Genomic DNA, 22,850 nt, shown 5'->3' with positions numbered 1-22,850 from the left:
ATATTTCTTACCCCATTATTTATTTTCCGTTATCTTACCTCATCATTTATTTCCAAGAAAATTCTACCTAAACCTGTTGTCCCTGAAACCTACTTTTTTGTTCATATCCTCTTTCAAAATACTTTTTTGGCCAAACCATTTTCTTATAGATTCTCAATGCATTTCTTTCCATTCATCACAACTCGTTCTCTTACATAGCCTACCCCATCTTAAGCTAACTTAAATCTACTGAGCTTAGATGCTAAACTAAGGGACGAGGTAATGCAGCAGCGGAAAACAATTAACACAAACAGCAATGATAAAAAATGCAAATTGGCAAAGCAAGCAGCATAAATTAGCAAAGCAAATACAATATTACAACTAGTATAAGGCAATGCGCAGCAAACAAGAAAATTAAATCTGTTGTAAAACTGGCTTAACAGAGTAATACTAAGTAAAATTCAGTAACATTATACCTGGCAAACAGCAGCAGCAAATGCAATAACTTATATCAAAACATGACAAAGCTCAAGCAGAAAAAATATTACAGTAAAAATGGCCATGTTTAACACCTATGTCACATCTTAACACAGGGTTGCATCACTGTAACTTACTCTAGCAGACAAGTTACCAAGTCACTGACAAAAATTATGTACGCAATTCCTGTGAACTGGAAATGTCTTTTTGCGCTCCCTCGTTTTTTTGGAAGTAGATCATACAATTATTCTTTACTGGGTCTGTAGACAGAAAATAGTGATATTAGGACATCTATTAAATTTTATTTTAACCAATTCTGCAGTGCAGCTAGAAACTAGATATTAAACAAAATAAGCAATCTCTCAACTAGAAAGAAAATAGATGTAAAATGTTCCTCATCATTTCATTAGCCATTTTAGTAAATATCATAAATTAAGATCTCCACAGTGTAATCATCTGTTTTCAAGTTCGAGCGTGTCGTATTTGCGATGCTTTCTACAAATTAATGTAAATAGCGAGGTTGATGATCTCTTTTTTTCTCCACCTAATGTCTTTTTCTCCAGGCGACTGGCACAGCTGGTCGCCCATAACGCATTACGTCAAGATCATTTAGCTTTCTTACCAAAATATTTACGACACCAGTATGCACTACAGTGACAGTCTCATATAAAAAATTTCACAGGTCGAGAATTTGTGTGGCAAATGTGTAGAAACAAAATCCTATGAATATAACAGTGTCTAAAAAATTTTCGCCAGCATTGTGGTACATTCACGCATTTACACACATTTCATCACTCTTAAAGTACGATTCTTGGTTTCTAACATCCTGTTTCACAAATTAGAGCCCCTAATCACTACTGATTATTCCTTACCTTATTGCACATATACATATTGGTCGACACTTCTTCAATATTTCATCATAATAAATACGTAGCATAATCAAATTCCTCATGTAGCATCAGCTTATTGATCATAAACATACCTCAACAGCATAATACATATCGTCGTTGTGATAATAACATCATAAAAACTCAGCCAAATCACAAAAACGTCGTAGCTTTCTGCAATAATTTCAAAACCTAAAAAAATTCTCTGTTTATTTAAATAGTGTCATCTACCTCAAACGTACTTTAAATATCATGATCCCATACCAAACACATCATTCAAAGCTCTCATAGTATCACAATGGCTCCGAAAAAATATATGAACAGTTCACAAAGTACAGACAAAATACAATTTCATAAGTGTGAAGTTATCCAACGGTGTAATTACGTAAACATCTGTCACTGATGTAGTAAAATAAATGTTTGTCTCTTTCAGTTAAATGATCAGGTAGCCGTGTAATTTATGTGTTAGAGAAATATGATACCGATGTGTAAAGTTGTATAAGCAAATACCATATTACCTAGGGCTCCTTGTGCTTGCCAAACACATGGTACACAATGTAAGCGTGTCCCTCCCTGAGGATTAATGTAATTATACCCTCAGGTCTTACATATTACAGCAATGGAACGAAATGTATCACGGAAAACCTTTGTATCTTTGTAATTCAAAAATCTTTAAAAATAAATGTTTGAAGTACAAAATTAATCACTCAAATACGTGTACTGCAGCGCTAAACTGTGCGTCTTGTTGTAAGATAATCTCTGTGGAAGTGTCGTAGTTATCATCCTCTGTAAGCAAAGTTCTGCTGAAATCAATGTACTTACCTCATCATAAACGAAAGTGAAATGCTTTGCGTATAGATATCGTAGTTATTACGTACCTTACCATTATCAAGAAAGTACTATAATGTAACGTATTGTTGTGCTACGAAAAAGGCTGTCTCATTGTAGCTATACCACAAAAGTTAGTACTAAAACATGTTTTACTTTTCAGAAGAATTCAGAAAAAATGTGCAGATATAAAACAGAAACACCGCAAAAGCAACATTCTAAATGATCACTCATTAGTAGCGTCGTGATAAAATCGTGTAGCTGTCACATAAACTAACTACTGTGTCATCTGGTTTCTGACAGAAAGTACTTTAAATCCAGAATGTATTTTCAAGTAAACCAAAATGTTGCATTAAAATCTCATTAGCAGTGCCAGTATATGTTCTAAGTATGTAAGCCTGATAGTCGTTACGTAATCGTTTAACTAACAAGCAAGAATGTACAAATAACAACACTGTGTCGTCTGTTCACTATAACAATGCATTCGTAATTTCTGTTTAAAAATGTTCCCTAGGTTCTAGGCTGGATAGTTAACTACAAAACATTGCTGCATGTTAACAGTTTCTCAGTGTGACAAATTGTACTAGTAGCGTGAAGTGAAAAATTTTATGGCAAAGACTAAGTTAAAAAGCAGATTATCTCTCAATAAACGGTTTTACATGTGAAATGTGTTGTAATCCTTTACTCTTCATAGTACTCAGAGTTTCAACTTGAACGCAATTATCATCCGGTATACGTCGGTGAAGTTCATAATTTCGGAAATGCCCTGTGTAATTATTTTGTGGCTTTTCCGTATTTCTAAGTCCCTCTTCCCGTGTTGGAGCGCGAGTGTCCTCTGAAATATGTAATTATTGTATTACTTGTGCCAACTGATCTTGAACTTCCCGGATTTCTCTTTGGTGTTGCGTATTAATTAGATTCTGATTTTGATTGAATTTCCTAATTTGTTCGTACTCTTCTGTGTCATTAAAGACTACCGGTCTTGTGTCATTCAGATTATCATCTACTTTCGTAGATAAATTATTTAGCTGATCCGAAAGTTCGACTACTTTCTCCGATAGTGAACTTATTTCCTCAGTGTGTTTTTCTGAACCAAGTTTCAGAGTGTCCATTTGTGTTGAAATCGTATCTACTGTGTCCTTTAAGTTTTTCTGAGTTTTTGCAAGTTGCGTAACCGAATCGGTAGATGCAACTGAGTCAGTTTTAGTTTGCAAGGTCTCATGATTTTCATGAACAATAGTTTGCAGTTCTTTTATGGCTGCTTCGTGATTCTGTAATGTATTTTCATGCCGCGAAAAAATAGGTTGAAAATGCTCACAAATTTGTGTTTTTACATCATTACAGACTTCTTGGCATTTCGATTCGATTTTATGTAACTCAGTAGTTAAATCTTCACGTGTTTGTTCAAGTGTATGATCCACTGAGTCTAACTTTTGAAGCTTTTGTTCCATTGCGTCTAACTGTTGCTGTGTTTGTCTCTGGTGTTGTTCCATTGTGTCTAACTTTTGAAGATTTTGTCCCATTTGTTTCTAATTTTGTTCAAGCGTTATGTCTAACTTTTGTAGCCTTTGTCCCATTTGTTGCATTAACTGTAATAACAATGAACTGGTGTCTGAAACATGTTCCTCAGTGCTTTTCGGCAGTGAAGTTGCACCGGCAACATTCACATTTTGACAAGCAGAAAATGTGTCTTGACTTATTTGAGAAAACGGTGAGGACCCAAAACCTGAATCTGCAGTATTTGCAAGATTGTGTCCTGTCATTTCGGATTCCTGAGGCGAGCTGTTTCCCACCGATCTATCGATAATGCTTCCCTGTTCACTAATTGTTTCACTGTGTACGCCATTATTTGCCGCCCGCTCCATTTCCCTATGCACAATTACCAAATTACTACTTCGAATATCTGTTAACTCATTACACAGTGGTGCTAATAAGCTATGCTCGTCGTCCCTATTATTTCTCAGTTTACTTGGGAGCCTAGTGTTACGTTTACCACACGCCATTATTGTCACAATATTTCGCACGATAACACAGAAAGGCACAATTTGAAGAGCAAAAATAAGAGAACACATTAACATAGCACTGAAAATAATATCTACTTAATTGCAAGCGCAGCTGCGAAATACTTGGTGCAAATCTACATGCATGCCACAACTGTTTTACTGTACAACAATGAAAGACTGCAACTTGAATGATCTTTGGTGTGACGTCATAAGCGCGTGACTGCGTGTGAGATCGCTCTCTAAGTTTTCATCTATTTTTAGGTTTCAGATATATATTTTAACTGTTTTTGTGATAATATTTACTATATAAGTGACTTATTAGTGGTTTCTTCATTCACCTCTGCATTTCTTGTGTTGTGGCCTGATATTTGTGAGTGTTTCGTATCGAGCAACTTAACCTCTTACCCGTGTTTACATTCCGCACTGACCAGTTGCAGCTGTAGCGGCGCATCGAAAGCTAAGTACTAATTAATTGTTTGTGTATAGTAGTTTATTTAGGAACTTTAGTAGTCTTCAACCGGTGTTCTTGGTGTTTTCCGGTGAAATAACTTCAGAAGAAATTTTTGCGAACTGCTTTCAGTTTCGTTACTGTCATTAGACGTTTGATTTTCTTTCTGTGTTAGTATTTTGTTATATTCTCATTTGTTGTTGATTAATACTGTCAATAATAGTAGTTACTTCCCTTGTAGAGCAAGTTTGTGATAATTGTAGTCTTTTTTTAACATCTTCTTATTGTAGTAGCGGAACTTAGATAAAGTTGTTTTCTTGTTTCAATAATTGTAAAATTTTACCATGAGTGAGAAGTGTGGGCTTTTCCGTAGGTTCGTGAGTAGTGGATTGCGGTGTGAGACTTGTTCGAAGTATTTTCACTGGGGGGAATGCAGTGGGGAAGCCAGTGGGCATTCTGGTGAGATCCTCTCCTGGAACTGCAGGTTATGTAGCAGGAGTAAGTTGATAGAGGAGCAGGAGCGTAAGATCTGTGCCCTTCAGGTGCAGTTGAAAAACGCACAGGAGGAGCTAGATAGGATGAGGAGGGAGAAGGGGGTTGGGGAATGGGAGCTGGCTGTTGGCAAGAGATCTGCTAGGAGAAGGAGATTTTCAGATAGTTTTACTATTGGTGTTTGTAATAGATATGACCAACTGTCAGAGTCTAGTGGAGAGGAATCTCTAGTAGCTGTAGATGTAGGAAGTATACAGCAGACCTCAGCAGTTACGGTGGCTAGGACAGTTGTAAAGTCTAAGAGAAAGAAGAAGGTTCTGCTGTTAGGTAGTTCTCATGGTAGAGGTGTAGGCCAGCAGTTGCAGGAAGTTTTGGGGAGTGAGTACCAGGTCACCAGCATTGTGAAGCCTAATGCAGGGTTGGCTCAGGTGACTTTTAACGTAGGGGGGTTATGTAGGGATTTTACTAAAGAGGATCAGGTAGTGATTGTGGGTGGGGCTGGTAATAGTATTGATAGGGATGGGAAGTATGACATAGATGGTGACCTGGAAAAGATAGCCACTCAGACTGGCAACACGAATGTGCATTTCGTGGAACTGTTTCAGCGTCACGATCGGCCTCATCTTAATACAGCCGTCAGGCGTAATAACATGAGACTTGGGGGTGCGCTGATGACAGAAGGCATGAGTCACATTTCAGTGGTGTCGGTGGAGTCTATCAGTAGGATGGGTTTCACTAGACATGGCCTGCACCTCAACAGGTTTGGGAAGGGGAGGTTGGCAAAACTTATAGGTGACAGCATAGGTGGGGGTGGTGGGATCACTCATGGGAAAATTCCGGTAGTTGTGGGTGTTAGAGCTGTACCTTTTTTAGATTGAAGTCAGCTGATAGGTATTCCTGCTTAAGGGAAGTCTCTCTAACAAAGAAACCACTTTCTACAAAGCTTGGGTATCCGATTAATAAGGGAATTAGTATATTTCATCAAAATATACAAGGTATTAGAGATAAAGTTAGTGAACTGCTTATAGATGTTGACTCTGAAATTATTGGTATATCTGAACACTTCTTTAATAAGGAGATAATTCAGAGGCTTCCTTTACCGGGATACAGGTTAGCTGGCAGCTTTTCTAGGAGCTCTTTGCGGTGTGGGGGAGTAGCCATGTATGTGAAAAACGGTATCCCATTTGAGTCAATTGATGTTTCAAAGTACTGCACTGAAAAGGTGTTTGAATGTTGTGCAGGTGTGGTTAAATTTAGTGGAGCTGAACTTCTTACTGTTGTTATTTATAGATCCCCAGACTCCGATTTCACAACATTTTTGCTAAAGCTAGAGGAGGTTCTTGGTTCACTTTATAGGAAATACAAAAAGTTAGTTATATGTGGTGATTTCAATATTAACTGTATAAGTGATTGTGCAAGGAAAAGGATGCTGGTAGACCTCCTTAATTCATATAATCTTACGCAAACTGTATTCTTTCCAACGAGAGTGCAAGGGAACAGTAGAACAACCATAGACAATATTTTTGTTCATTCGTCATTATTAGAAGGGCATTCTGTTAGCAAAAAGGTGAATGGCCTTTCAGATCATGATGCACAAATTTTAAGTCTAAAAGATTTTTGTGCTGCAACACATGTTAAATATAGTTACCAACTTTTTAGGAAAGCTGCGCCAGTTGCTGTACAGACTTTTGTAAACCTTATCAAGGAACAAGAGTGGCAAGATGTTTATAGTGCTGATACAGTAGACGATAAATATAATGCCTTCCTCAAGACTTTTCTCGTGCTCTTTGAAAGTTGCTTTCCGTTAGAACGTTCAAAACAGGGTACTAGCACAAACAGGCAGCCTGGGTGGCTGACTAAAGGGATTAGAATATCTTATAGAACAAAGTGGCAATTATATCAAAACGTTAGAAACAGTCAAAATCTAAATGCAGCAGCCCATTACAAACAGTATTGTAAGGTGCTTAAAAAAGTTATTAGGAAGGCAAAAAGGATGTGGTATGCAGATAGAATAGCTAAGTCTCAGGATAAAATTAAAACCATATGGTCAGTCGTAAAGGAAGTGGCTGGTCTGCAGAGACAGGTCGAGAATATAGAATCAGTGCGTAGTGGTGATGTCCGTGTTACTGATAAGTCGCATATATGTACAGTATTTAATAATCACTTTCTGAATATAGCAGGTGAACTAAATAGAAACCTAGTCCCAACAGGGAATCATATAGCGCTCTTAGAAAAAAGTGTTCCGAGACTGTTACCTGAAATGCTCCTCCATGATACTGACAAGAGGGAGATTGAGTTAATAATTAAATCACTAAAGACCAAGAACCCTCATGGATATGATGGGGTATCTAGCAGAATACTGAAGTATTGTTCCACGTATGTTAGCTCAGTACTTAGCCATATCTGTAACTTTTCCTTTAGGAGTGGTCGGTTTCCTGACCGATTAAAGTACTCGGTAGTGAAGCCACTTTATAAAAAGGGAGACAGGGATAATGTTGACAATTATAGACCTATTTCTATGCCATCGGTGTTTGCTAAAGTTATCGAGAGGGTTGTATATACAAGGTTACTGCAGAATTTAAATTCACATAATTTGCTGTCAAATGTACAGTTTGGTTTCAGAAATGGCTTAACAACTGAAAATGCTATAGTCTCTTTTCTCTGTGAGGTTTTGGACGGATTAAATAAAAGGTTGCGAACGTTAGGTGTTTTCCTTGATTTAACGAAGGCTTTTGAATGTGTTGACCACAAAATATTACTGCAGAAGTTGGAACATTATGGAGTAAGGGGAGTAGCTTACAATTGGTTCGCCTCCTACTTTAAGAACAGAAAGCAGAAGGTAATCCTCCGCGATATTGAGAGTGGTAATGATGTTCAGTCCCAATGGGGCACTGTTAAATGGGGCGTTCCCCAAGGGTCGGTGCTGGGGCCACTGCTGTTTCTTATTTATGTAAATGATATGCCTTCTAGTATTACAGGTGATTCAAAAATATTTCGGTTTGCTGATGACACCACCTTGGTAGTGAAGGATCTTGTGTGTAATATTGAAACATTATCAAATAATATAGTTCATGATATAAGTTTGTGGCTTGTGGAAAATAATTTGATGCTAAATCACAGTAAAACTCAGTTTTTACAGTTTCTAACCCACAATTCAACAAGAACTGACATTTTAATCAGACAGAATGGGCATGTTATAAGCGAGACGGAACAGTTCAAGTTCCTAGGCGTATGGATAGATAGTAAGCTGTTGTGGAAAGCCCATGTTCAGGATCTTGTTCAGAAACTAAATGCCGCTTTATTTACCATTAGAACAGTATCTGAAATAAGTGACATTTCAACACGAAAAGTAGTATTCTTCGCATATTTTCATACGCTTATGTCATATGGTATTATTTTTTGGGGTAATTCTTCTGATTCAAAAAGGGTATTTTTGGCTCAAAAACGGGCTGTTCGAGCTATGTATGGTGTAAGTTCGAAAACCTCTTGTCGACTCCTATTCAATAGTCTGGGAATTTTGACATTGCCCTCATAGTATGTATTTTCTTTAATGTCGTTTGTTGTTAGCAATATTAGCTTATTCCCAAGAGTTAGCAGCTTTCACTCAGTTAATACTAGGCAGAAATCAAATCTGCATGTGGAATGCACTTCCTTGACTCTTGTGCAGAAAGGAGTGCAGTATTCTGCTGCATCCATTTTCAATAAGCTACCACAAGAACTCAAAAATCTTAGCAGCAGCCCAAACACTTTTAAGTCTAAACTGAAGAGTTTCCTCATGGCTCACTCCTTCTATTCTGTCGAGGAGCTCCTGGAAGAGCTAAAAAATTAAGCAAATTCCAGTGTTACATTCTTGATTTTCTTTATTTAAACTAACGACTTGTCGCCTGAATATGTTTCTTATATTTCATTTTATCTGTTTCTACAATCGTTTTATAATTTCATGTATTGACTCGTTCCATGACCATGGAGACTTCTCCTAAATGTGGTGCCACGGAACAATAAATAAATAAATAAATAAATACAAAGGAGATTCTTTCTACAATTACGCGCTAGCAATAAACAAAAGCTACACTAATTACACAAACTACAAGAAAAAATCAGAAGATTCCAGTGAGGTATCCTCGGCTAAGGGTCGATATATGAAACGTCCCCTTTGAAAAATTATACATGACTGTGCTTAAACTGACACACAATATTTTTTTAGCGCAACGTTATCTGACTTTCAGTAATCCCTACAACAGAATTGACCTGACTAAATTAACCTATAAGTTTCACAAATCACTTACCTCACAAAAATCTTCGTTACTGGAACTACTGCAATACAGCGAGCGCCACTACTGCCAGCTAAATAAAAGATTCAAACCACGGAAGACACTAACTACTGATAGGCATAGTTAGCAAATGAAAGATTTTAATAGAGAACAAACAATGTATTTACCTTAATAGTCATAATATATATAGCAGTTCATGGCATACATTCTTACAAATGTACTGTTTCTGATGGACACACCTCCAGATTATCCATTCTCAAAAATCCGCCATCTCACTTCCCCACATCCACCACTGCTGGCGGCTCACCTCCAACTGCGCAACGCTACGCGCTGTCAACATCCAGGTGCCCAACACTAGAATGGCATACAACAATGCAAACTAGCCACAGACTGCACACAGCACAGCCAGTGGTTGTCATACAGAGCGCTACGTGGCGTTACCAATAATAAAACCTAAATAGCCTACTTACATCCATACAGATTGCCGCCTGTCCTGTTTTATCAGTCTGCCCATCCTACGATGTCCGACATGTATCGAGAGTTGTCGCCGGCCAACCTTACGACGTCTGGACACGGTTCCATCTCGGTTTCGCCACAGGACTCTTCGTACACCCTCCAAGTCTGTGCAGTTTCCGAAATGTTCCTGTCGAGCCTCCGGACCATCAGAACATGCCCTCCGTCAGACTCAGATAGATTTCGCGCCTTCCCCATTCTACGAGGGTAATCCCAAAAGTAAGGTCTCCTATTATCTCCTAACTGGTTTACATCAGTTTACAGCTTGAACATTTAGCTATTTTTTGACATAATCGCCATTTCTGTCAATGCATTTTTGAAGACGCTGTGGCAGTTTTTGTATACCCATGTCATACAATCTCGCCGCCGGCTCCGCGGCTTTGGCGAAGAAGGATGCCGCCACTGGCGTGATTGTTGCTTGGTCTCAGGTGTAAAGTGGTATGCCCAGGTTTCGTCACCCGTGACAATTGAGTCCAGAAAGTTGTCCTGCTAGGCGGCGAAGAAACGCGCGGGAAACATCAACTCGTTGCCGCATGTGGTCCTCAGTCAGCATGCGTGGCACCTATCTTACGCACACCTTCCGGGTAATTCAATGTTTGCGTTAAAATTCTGTGAGCGGTGCTTGGGGAAACCTCAGGAACCAATGTGCAGAGATCATCCAGGGTGATCCGCTGATCTTCACGCATGCTTTGCTCAACCTTCAACACTGTCTCCCCAGAAATTGATGGTCTCCCGATCCTTTGATCGTAGTGAATTTCGGTCCGACCAGCTGCAAACTCTCTACACCACTTACGAATATTTTTAACATCCATGCACGACTCAACATACACTTATGTCAGTTGGTGATGGATGTCAATCGACGCAGTTCCCTTTGCGTTCAAAAACCGAATAACTGCGCGCAATTCGCACTTGCGGTAACATGCAACGGGAGCTCCATTGCAAACGGCTCCCAAGTCAAGACTGAGCGCCTCTGCGCGGGGTGGGCATGTTTATACACAGCGCGTGAAGCACACTTCATAACAGTGTGACCAACTGCCACACAAAGTTCTCTACTTATAAAAAAATAGGAGACCTTACTTTTGGGATTAACCTCGTACATCCGGACAGCACGCTCACTGAGACTAAATGCACCGTGTGTGTGTCTGACTAGCAGTCATTCCTCGCCAGGTGACGCTGCTGTCAGCTGGACGAGTTTATATCGGTATTAGGTGGCTGATCATAACGTTCTGGCTGACCAGTGAATGTGCGCAAGAGAGATGGACATCAAACTGAAGAAATTTATTGTGAAAGGATTTGAGTCTACCATAAACTTGGTTGAAAGAGGAAGTGTATCAGCCGTAACAAACAGAGCTGCAATGAAAAATTATTTTGTAATGAGGCTGTAAAGTAATCTAATGTGTTAGGTAGAGTGGGATATGAAGAGCCATATGCATTTCATTTTCCTTTACATATAAAATTTGATTAATGTGGTTGTTACATCTTGTTATTATCGCTAGTTGTACCAATAAATTCACCTCAGACGTAATGAAGCAAACTAATCTGCTACTGTTGGCACTTTATCACGCTATCTAGAAACCTGCTTGTGAGCAGGGTTAATGAACCTGATTTGTTTAATATTCTTTTTTCAATGATTTACCATTACCACTCTATCCAGTATCGTAACAGCTCAAGGATATCGTGCTGCTTAATTGATGTGATGCAAAAGAATTGATAACGTTACTGTCATTATTGACGATTCTTACATTTTTTTCAGATATACTGTGCTTCTCTTTTGCTACATTGTGCATTGTTGTTACATTACCAAGGTGTAACGCATCAACAATAAGACAAATGTAGGAATTTCTCAATACGTATAACTCTTGAAGAATCTCTGAATAAAATTATGTAACGAGTTTGGTGAATCTAATTCACTAATTTTGTTGCAGCTCCTACTGACGTTTTAACCAAAAGCATTACTATAACAATGAAGGGGCGAAATGAAAAACTTACTAACGGATATTCTCTCTGTACTTGAATGAAACAATGCACAATAAGCTTCATGCCAAGCTGTATCTTTCTTATTTCAATCCTTGCATTCCTCCGTGCTTATTTGCCATATACACGACTTCTTCTCCATCTCCACTATAAGAATCTCCGTTTCGATTCTCTGTAGGGCTAAGAAGACACGTTGTGGTAGCAACTTTGTAGTCAAACACGCGCAATGCAGCACGCAACATTACGTGCTGTCCACTGGCAACTCCGTACCCAGCGCTGACTGCCGTCAGCCGGTCCTTCTTCGCACAGCCACCTACCGCCCGTGTGAACTGCCCAATTCACTCTTGTGGCCCTTAGCAGTTTGGCTGCAGTCACGCTATATCCGTCTCTCTACGGGTGATGCGGCGCTCCAGCGCAGCTGCCGTTCCGCAAATATTCGTTCTTGTGGACTCAGCCTAAGATAGGTCAACGTGGCGGCCAGAATGAAAGATATAGAGGAGCTACCATGTCTGGACATGCCTCCAGCTATATCGTCAAGGAAGTTGACCAATTTGTTGCTGTATCGAAGTGGACTGTGCAACTGCCTACAACGCATGTTGTACCATCCACAGCTATGTAACATGATGTAAGAAAGACTGGACGTGAAAAGACCTTAAGGCCCAGAAACCATAGGTGTGTGACGCGCCTTGTTAATGTCAGTTTCAAACAGACAGGAAGGCTACTTTTAGTGAACGTCTTGCAAAAAGCACTGCCCATAGCCGCACATAAAACTCGGAACTAATAAAGCAGGTTGAACTTGTTAACGGGAAGCTGTGTGTGTTCTAAAACCTCTCGCTAGCAATGCGAAAACTATTAGTTTTGAATTCCGATTACGGTGAATGATTTTGAATTGCCTTTGCTACCTTACTCTGTAACACGAACATAACTGTCCAAATTACTTTTGTTGAATGTGATACCAATTAATCTAAATTTCATTTGACTATAAGTGTGTCTGACTGTAAAAATGGTTATCAATAATACTGATAATGACTTTGCCATCAATGACACGCAATGATTAACTGTTAGGTAACAAAAACTAAGTCTCTTATAAAAACGCTTCTGTTGAATTTACATGAAATTTTGTAAATGAAAATTGTTTCTATTATCTCTCAAAAGTTCATTTAGCCTCTGCAATTGTTCCTTATCTTGCAAACGGATAACTCGGCTCTGCTCGGTCTGTGCTGAAATAAACCACTACTCGACAGTTTTAGTTCTTAATATTTCAACCTCACAATGCAAGATTTACCAAGCACATTTTTCATTTACACAGTAAGGATAAGCTTCAGTGAAATGTTTCATAAATAGGTAACAGGGAGTAAATAGTCTTCACGGGTTTGCCGCCAGATGACGCGCAAATTCCACTGTGGAATTTGCACGTCATCCGGCGGCAAACCTGTGAAGACTATTCACAATATATCCGCTGGGAAAGCTTGAAGAGTCACAAGTAAGAGGGTATTTGCGACCAGATCGAAACCTTCCAATAACACAGAAAAAACTCGGAGTAACATTAGCTTTTACTGTACCTGAGCATTATCTCCCTCACCATTGTTATACACCATGCTGTATATTTTCAACAGACACTTATCTAAATTACGTAAAATTTAATGTTCTAGATTCCTAACGAAATATTTTTAATTTTGGTGAAGGAAACTACTTACAATATTCAATACATGACTGATAATTCTCCCTGGATACGAACACGCCAATATTGTTAAAGAAAATGAAATCTATACACATCATTAATTACTAAACCAGCCATTGCAGCAAAATAAACTCAATACAAATCACCATTTCTTTCAAATTAGCCATCTCCCTATACAGTTATATCAAATCATCCTCTACCGCGAATTATGCTTCATGGAACGTCTCAAATAAATACCTTTCTGAGGCACCTAGGCCATCCAAACTCCTCGCCTTGTCATCATACAACTCTCTCTCTAGCTGGCCGCTGTGGCCGAGCGGTTCTAGCCGCTTCAGCCCGGAACCGCGCTGCTGCTGCGGTCGCAGGTTCGAATCCTGCCTCGGGTATGGATGTGTGTCATGTCCTTAGGTTAGTTAGGTTTAAGTAGTCCTAAGTCTAGGGGACTGATGACCTCAGGTGTTAAGTCCCATAGTGTTCAGAGCCATTTGAATTTGAGCTCTCTCTCTCTCTCTCTCGCTCTGTGGCCGACAACTGCTTGCGACTCCTTCGTTCGCCCGGGCTCTGTTCAGTAATACCACAAGCTCTGGTAGCCAGACACTATGTATCATTCATGTGTTCGGCATAAAAAGATGCTCAGAGTGTTAAACATTCCAAATAAACTGTCAAGGATACCAAACAAACTGATATTTCTCATGATACAAACAGTGATTCTTATTAACAACTAAAACCCTCCGAAGCGACGTAGGTGACACTGTGACAAGTGATTTAACGTGAGACACATGGGGTCGCAAATGTTTGGAAATACTCCGGAAATGTATAACAAATGTTAAATTTGTGACGTCACCAGATGACGTACTTCACCGCACGTGCAGAGGTTGAGCCTATCGGTCCATTGCGTTCTCATCATTCCAAAGTATTCACGCCGGTGTAGTTCTGGGCCTACGTGTGCGATTCTAGTGCATGGTGCTCAGGGTTCGATCTTGCGTCTGCGATGGAGTATTTTTTGCACTGCGATAGACAATTCTGTGTTTACACTGATGTAAGAGTTATTATTTAATTTACCGGTATTGCGGTCTTCGCTAGTTTGTGGCAAAATACAGTACAGAAAAAACCTATCGCATTGTTTAGTTGATTTGGAGGAGTGGACCAAAGAGCGAGGTCAGCGATCCCATCTGATTAGGAGAAGATAGGGAAGGAAGGCGGCCGTACCCTTTCAAAGAAACCATCCCGGCATTTTCCTGAAGCGATTTAGGGAAGTCACGGAAAACTTAAATCAGGACGGCTGGACGCGGGTCTGAACCGTCGTCCTCCCGAATGCGAGTCCAGTGTGCTAGCCACTGCGCCACCTTGCTTTGTCTACCATGTTACGTCACACGTAAATGAGTTAAACTTATGAATTCCGTCGTTGCCAGCAAGCGATTACGTTTTCTTTACTAAGTATTTGAAACCTGGTGGTAGTCAATGGAAGGCAGGATTCGGCTACGATTGTGGACGAGGCCGTAATTAGTTACTATTGGTTGCCTTTTACAGTTACAAACATTTATTTTTAAAACAGTAATTCCAGACTCAACAATAAATTTAAAAATAGCACACGTTATTAATGAAGAAATAAGTCTGTAAATAATAGTGTTTTCAGTGCATTACAATTTAATAAATCACCATAAAATACAAAAACAGACAATTAAAAAAAACAAGCTATTGTGATCACGGCTGAAGACCTTACACGCCAAGAATGGCAATAAATTAAGAATGATTAAGAATTCGCTGCAATTACAACTTGCAGGTATTGAAATATTAAAAAAAAAATGGTTCAAATAGCTCTGAGCACTATGGGACTTAACAGCTGTGGTCATCAGTCCCCTAGAACTTAGAACTACTTAAACCTAACTAACCTAAGGACATCACACACATCCATGCCCGAAGCAGGATTCGAACCTGCGACCGTAGCGGTCTTGCGGTTCCAGACTGCAGCGCCTTTAACCGCACGGCCACTCCGGTCGGCTAAATATTAAAAAGTAAGTGGCCACAAACACAGCAGAAGGTATCAGATGCCACGAATGGCAGTAAATAAGGTTTGAAGGCTTACTGCTAAAATACAAACATCGAATTATTTTTTCAAAGCAAATGACCACGATCACGGCTGGAGGCCTTACACCCCAGTAACGGCAATTGTATTAAAAAAGTTTATAAACCTACCGTAAAACAACAAATACAATAGCAAATTTAACTAAAAAAATTGATCTAGACGGTGCTCCGGGAATAGACCTCCAAGAAGGTCCCGCAACCAAAACTTTCGCTAGCGACGAGATAGGCAGCCAAGTGTTGCATTCACTTCACAAGATGGCAACTCAGACTAGTGGCAGTCTAACGAAAGACTAATAATAATCTTGCTGAAGCTACCTGACGTCCGATAAACCAAATGCAACTATGGAGCAATATGCCAAGACCGGAAGCGGTGGTCTGCACTACGTCCCCAGAATAATGTGTTTAGAGCGCCCGGGACGAGAAAGGAACCACTACCAGATATCCTTCCGATTCCACAAAGCCGAAAATCTGAACAAACAAGTCACAGTACAGAACACCACACAAACTAACAGTAACTAAAGCCCCACTCGATTTTCAGTGCGGAAACAATCGCGAGGCGACCCAAAGCCAAGTACCAAGTGAGTGACATCAAATTCATCAGGCACACAAACGCACACTGATCTCAATGTGACAAGTCTGACGACGCTTGACAGAATGTAACAAATCTCTTCACTGCTTTATTAATTCACAATTGAGTAACCACACCTGGACTGTGCGGCTGGTCCCGGCGGGGCTTCGAGTCCTCCCTCGGGCATGGGTGTTTGTGTTTGTCCTTACGATAGTTTAGGTTAAGTAGTGTGTAGGCTTAGGGACTGATGACCTTAGCAGTTTGAAACGTCCCCTTTGAACAATTTATACAAGACTGTGCTTATACTGACACACAATGTTTTTAGCGCAACGCAATCTGACTTTCAAAATTCCCTACTAAAGAATGGCCCTGACTAACATTAAACTATACCTTTCACAAATCACTTACCTCACAAAAATCTTCGCTGCTCAAGCTACTGCAATACAGCGAGCGCCACTACTGCCAGCTAAATAAAAGATTCAAACTATGGAACGCACTAACTACTGATAGGGATAGTTATCAAATGAAAGATATTAGTAGAGAACAAACACTGTATTTACCTTGATATCATCATATATAAATATAGCAGTTCATGACAAATTTCAAAACTCCGCCATCTCTCTCTCCACAGCCACCACTGCTGGCGGCTCACCTCCAACTGCCCAACGCTCCGCGCTGTTCACATCCAGCTGCCGCTGCCCAACACTACAATGGCGAGTATTACAAAAATGCAAAGCAGCCACAGACTGCACACAGCACAGCCAGTGATTTTCATATTGAGCGCTACATAACGTTGCCAATAAGAAAACATAAACAGCCTACTTACATAGAGAAAACATAAACAGCCTACTTACATAGCCCCCATGCTCCCCACAAAAAAATTTTACAAATTGGGTTGGGCAGTGGCCACTACAGATTTGAAAAAATTTTTCATAATTGCAATAACAAAGATATCAAATGCACACACTTATTGATACAATGTTGGTCAAAAGCTAAAAATTTCTCACAGTCCATAAAGACAGTCCAGATTCGTGAAATCTTCTCGGGTGATCAGCCGAGTAAAGGCGTCGTCTTCTCGCAACGTTTCGAGGGGTTTCGTACCCATCATCTTCGCTTAAAGATGATGGGTACGAAACCCCTCGAAACGTTGCGAGAAGACGACGCCTTTACACGGCTGATCACCCGAGAAGATTTCACGAATGGAATATGCCGAGAAAGTCTCAAATCACACAGTCCAGATTGTTCATCACAGTAAAAATGCAGAGTTTTTCTCAAAGTCTGAGCAGTAAAAGAAAATGCACACAGAAGTAGTGGATTTCCATGCAATCTTGAAGAAGTAGTGTTATCCTTCCAATGGAACGACAGTGCTGACTCTTGACATGCATACAGGTAATGGGCCACAACAGAGCAAACCCACAGCAGAGTCAGTCGAAATTTTGAAGAGTATTGGTAGGTAGGTCATCACAGAGCAGACCCACTGTAGTCCTGGTAGAGATTACGGTATTGGTGGGCCACCAGAGGTGCAGACCCACTGCAGTCCTTGTAGAAATGTCCAGCAGCCATCTGTTGCGATTGTGCAGGTGCACATTCACCATCGAAGAGTCTTGCGGCGAATGTAGCAAGTCCATAAACCACCACTTGTGCACTCATAAAGTTTTTGGAATTGTCCTTAGAACCAGCAATGCTGTTATCCTGTCCCTTGCTGAATTATTAACACACGTGCAAACACTAACAGTCCCTGAATGAGATTTTCACTCTGCAGCGGAGTGTGCGCTGATATGAAACTTCCTGGCAGATTAAAACTGTGTGCCCGACCGAGACTCGAACTCGGGACCTTTGCCTTTCGCGGGCAAGTGCTCTACCAACTGAGCTACCGAAGCACGACTCACGTCCGGTACTCACAGCTTTACTTCTGCCAGTACCTCGTCTCCTACCTTCCAAACTTTACAGAAGCTCTCCTGCGAACCTTGCAGAACTAGCACTCCTGAAAGAAAGGATATTGCGGAGACATGGCTTAGCCACAGCCTGGGGGATGTTTCCAGAATGAGATTTTCACTCTGCAGCGGAGTGTGCGCTGATATGAAACTTCCTGGCAGATTAAAACAGTTTTAATCTGCCAGGAAGTTTCATATCAGCGCACACTCCGCTGCAGAGTGAAAATCTCATTCTGGAAACATCCCCCAGGCTGTGGCTAAGCCATGTCTCCGCAATATCCTTTCTTTCAGGAGTGCTAGTTCTGCAAGGTTCGCAGGAGAGCTTCTGTAAAGTTTGGAAGGTAGGAGACGAGGTACTGGCAGAAGTAAAGCTGTGAGTACCGGACGTGAGTCGTGCTTCGGTAGCTCAGTTGGTAGGGCACTTGCCCGCGAAAGGCAAAGGTCCCGAGTTCGAGTCTCGGTCGGGCACACAGTTTTAATCTGCCAGGAAGTTTCACTAACAGTCCCTACTTCTCACATATTGTCCATATACTATGACCAACAGAAACGTGTGCAGTGAAATGTAACTTACAAGTTAATAATATGATGAATGGTGACAATTACAATTTTATAACATGAGAATACAATTACAAAGACACAGAAAACATCATTAAAAACATAATAATACAGATAACATTTGTAGTAATGCAGGCTTTACAGAAGAATCGAAATAAACATATACATCAATGTTACCGGAATTATGACATGAGTACATACATAGAAGATCGGAATAACTTTCGAAACATCAACTTCACACATGAGCATTAACACAAAACAGAATAAATAATATCTAACATCTTTACAAAGTAAATAACATATTATTAATGCCAATTATATTCGAGGATGACAGTATTCCTCATCATAGTGAATGTAGCTTAGTATTAGAAAAATTCTACAATATAAGTCTTATCAGATAAACACATAAAGACAGGAAAAACACAAATACACAAGGGTACACAAACATATAGCGGAATAATACAAGGAAAGGACAGGGTTTGTTTTACTGCAGTATTTTGCAAACAAAACTTTCATTACTTCTCGGAGATCTTCCTTCGTTCTTCATTATTTCCAAAAGTCCTATCTATACCTGCTTTCTGTACTTTTCTCGTATAGCCTCTCAGTGCATTTCTTCAAATTCATCGCAACTCATTGTCTTATAGGCTACCCCCTCTTAAGCTAACTTAAATCTACTGAGCTCAGATGCTAAACTAAGGAACGAGGCAATGCAGCATCACATAAAACAATTAATATAAACAGCAATGAAAAAAATGGAAAATCGCAAAGCAAGCTACAGTAAATCTAAATTACCAAGCAATTCAACATTACAAGTAATATGAGGCAATGCACAGCAAACAAAAAAAATAAATCTGGCTTAGCAGAGTAACACAAATTAAAGTTCAGTAGCACTATGCCTGGCAAACAGCAGCTTATATCTAAACATGACATAGCTCAAGCAGAAAAAATAGTACACTAAAGATAACAATGCAGATAAGGGAAATGTATAACCACATCTTAATGTCTAAGTAATTAAAGTGGTGCACCACAACAACTTATTGTAAAAAAAATATTACCATGTACTTGAAAAGAAAATTATGTGTCCAGTTACTGTTACTAGTCCCTTCTTATTGTTCTTTCCTGTCCAAGTGCTCCTTTTTTTTAAAGAATGTGGATTACAAAATTATTATTTAATAGATCTGTTGACAGAAAGTGTTCACATTAGCAAATGCATTTTATTTTATAAAAGCAATGCTGCAACACAGCTGGAAACCAGATGTCAAATGAAATAAGCAATTACGCAAACCAAAGCAAAAAAACATCATTCAATAGTCATGTGGCATTTCGTAAGTCAGTAGCTCTCAACTCTCATAGAAAGACACTTGTCATAATCAGGTGTGCAGATGTACGAATATTTCCCATCAATTCATAAGCATTTCAGTAATTAGCATAAAGTACGAGTAATCATATGTTTTCAGGTAATGAGCGTGTAATATTTGCGATGCTTTCCACAAAGGAATGTCAATAGCAAGGTTAATGGAAGTAATGAGGGTGTGGCTTTTGCAATATTTTCTCTAAAGGAATGTCAATGGCGAGGATAAAGGCCTGCCTTTTTTCCTTTTTTTTTTTCTACCTGTGCTTCCGGAAAGGCACACCCTAATGGCTTGTTCTCCAGGTGTTTGACACAGCTGCGTGCCCACAATGCATTACGTGCAGGTGGTCACTTAACTTTCTTACGGAAATATTTACGACACCAGTTTCCGCTACAGTGACAGTCTCACATAAAAATATTTCACAGGTCAAGAATTAGCGTTGCAAATCTGTAGAAACAAAATCCTATAAATATAAGTGTCCAAATAAAATATTCGTCAGCATTGTGATACAGTCACGCATTTACGCACATTTCATAACTCTTAAAGTACGATTCTTGGTTTCCAACATACTTCTTATTCCTCAAATACGGTAGCATCATCTTATTGATCATAAACATATCTCAACAGCATAGTACACATCGTCGTCGTAATAATATCATAACATCTCAGTCAATTCGCAAAATCGTCGTAGCTTCCTCCAATAATTTCAAAACCTAAAAAAAATTCTCTGCTCATTTCAATAGTGTCATCTACCTCAAACGTATTTTAAAATCATGCTCCCTTACCAAATACATCATTCAAAGCTCTCATAGTATCACAATGATTCCAAAAAATATGAACAGTTTACAAAGTACAGACAAAATACAATTTCATAAGTGTGAAGTTACCCAACTGTGTATTGCGTAAACATGTGTCACTGATGTAGTAAAAACGTTTGTCTGTCTCAGTTAAATGATCAGATAGCTGTGTAATTATGTGCTGGAGAAATATGGTACTGATGTGTAAAGTTGTATAAGCAAATACCATATTAGCTAGGGTTCCTTGTGGTTGCCACACACATGGTACACAAAGTAAGTGTGTACCCCCCTGAGGATTAATGTAATTATACCCTCAGGTGTTACAGATTACAGCAATGGAATGAAATGTATCACGGAAAACTTTCTTTGTAATTCAAAAATCTTTAAAAATAAATGTTTTAAGTACAAAATTAATCACTCAAATGCGTGTCCTGTAGCACTAAATGTGCGTCTTGCTGTAAGATAATTCTGTCCTCCGAAAGCTAAGTTCTGCAGAAGTCAGTGTACTTACCTCATGATAAACAAAAGTGAAATGCTTTATGTATAGCTATCTTAGTTATTACGCTTATTGCCATGATGAAGAAAGTACTGTGCTGTAACGTATTGTTGTGCTACAGAAAAGGCAATCTCATTGTAGCTATACCACAAAAGTTACTACTAAAACATGTTTTACTTTGCAGAATAAAACAGAAAAACTGTGCAGATATAAAACAGATACACCGCAAAAGCAACATTGTAAATTGTCACTCATTAGTAGCGTCGTGATATAGTCGTGTAGCTGTCAAATAAACTAACCACTGCGTCACCTGGTATCTCTCAGAAAGCACCTTGAATCCATAATGTATTTGCAAGTAAACCAAAATGTTGCATTAAAATCTCATTAGCAGTACCAGTATGTGTCCTAAGTATGTAAGCCTGATAGTCGTTATGTAATCGTGCAACTAACAAGCAAGAATGTACAAATACAACACTGTGTCGTCTGTTCACTATAACAATGCATTCGGAATTTCTGTTTAAATAAGTTCTTTTGGTTCTTGACTGGATATTTAACTTCAAACATTGTTGCATGTTAACAGATTCTTAAGTCTAACACAGCATACTAGTAATGTAAAGGGAAAAGTTATATGGCAAAGACAGAGTTAAAAAGCAGATTATCTTTCAATAAACGGTTTTACATGTGAAATGTGGTGTAAACCTTTACTCTTTCTAGTGCGCAGCGTTTCAACTTCAAAGCAATTATCATGCGGTATACGTCGTTAAAGAATACTGGAATTTTTCTTAATGTTAGCTTCTATGTTATTTTTTCCTGAGCCAGCCGGCGCAGGTGGCTGCCTGCGGCGCGAGTCATTGTCTGCCTCTTTGTTGGCGCCCGTCGTTATTGGGATTAGGAGACCTAACTCCTACAAATTCGCCTTGCCGAGAGGGCCCAGCTCTGTTAGAGTCCCGCCAGTTCTGATGAAATTCACGTCTATCGTTATGATTATATCGTCTGTCGTCATGTCGGTAGTTCCTGTAGTTTCTTTCTTGTCGGTCATGTGGTGGAGAATTTCTCCCTGAATCGTAACTGCGCGCTGGACCGTTGCGTCTGAAATTATTCTGTCTCCCTTGATAATAACAGTTCTGGTTACCATATTGTCTGTTTCTATGATTGTCTCTGTCATATTCATTACTACTGAAATGTGATCTTTCTTTGTAACTATTATTACTCTGCCAGTGGTTGTCATATGGGTGGTGTCTGTTTTGGTCACGATTTGCATTGTAAGAATAGACCAGTCATGTCCGGTTATTGTTTCTGTCGTCACGGAATTGTGACGGATGTGACCTGTAGTGATTGTTTTCCTGTTTTCGCATCCCGCGACGGTCTGTGTCAATTTCCAGTTCTTGTAACAGTCCCTGAAATGCTTCAATGTCGTCTTTGCAACGTCCTGCTAAAATAATGTGTCGTAAATGTTCAGGCAATTTGAGTAAGCAAATGCGGATGAGTTCTGAGGGGCTGTATGGGTTTG

The sequence above is a fragment of the Schistocerca piceifrons genome, chromosome 7, assembly GCF_021461385.2.
Source record: "Schistocerca piceifrons isolate TAMUIC-IGC-003096 chromosome 7, iqSchPice1.1, whole genome shotgun sequence".
NCBI classification, from domain to species: Eukaryota; Metazoa; Arthropoda; class Insecta; order Orthoptera; family Acrididae; genus Schistocerca; species Schistocerca piceifrons.
This window is presented reverse-complemented; position numbering follows the sequence as displayed.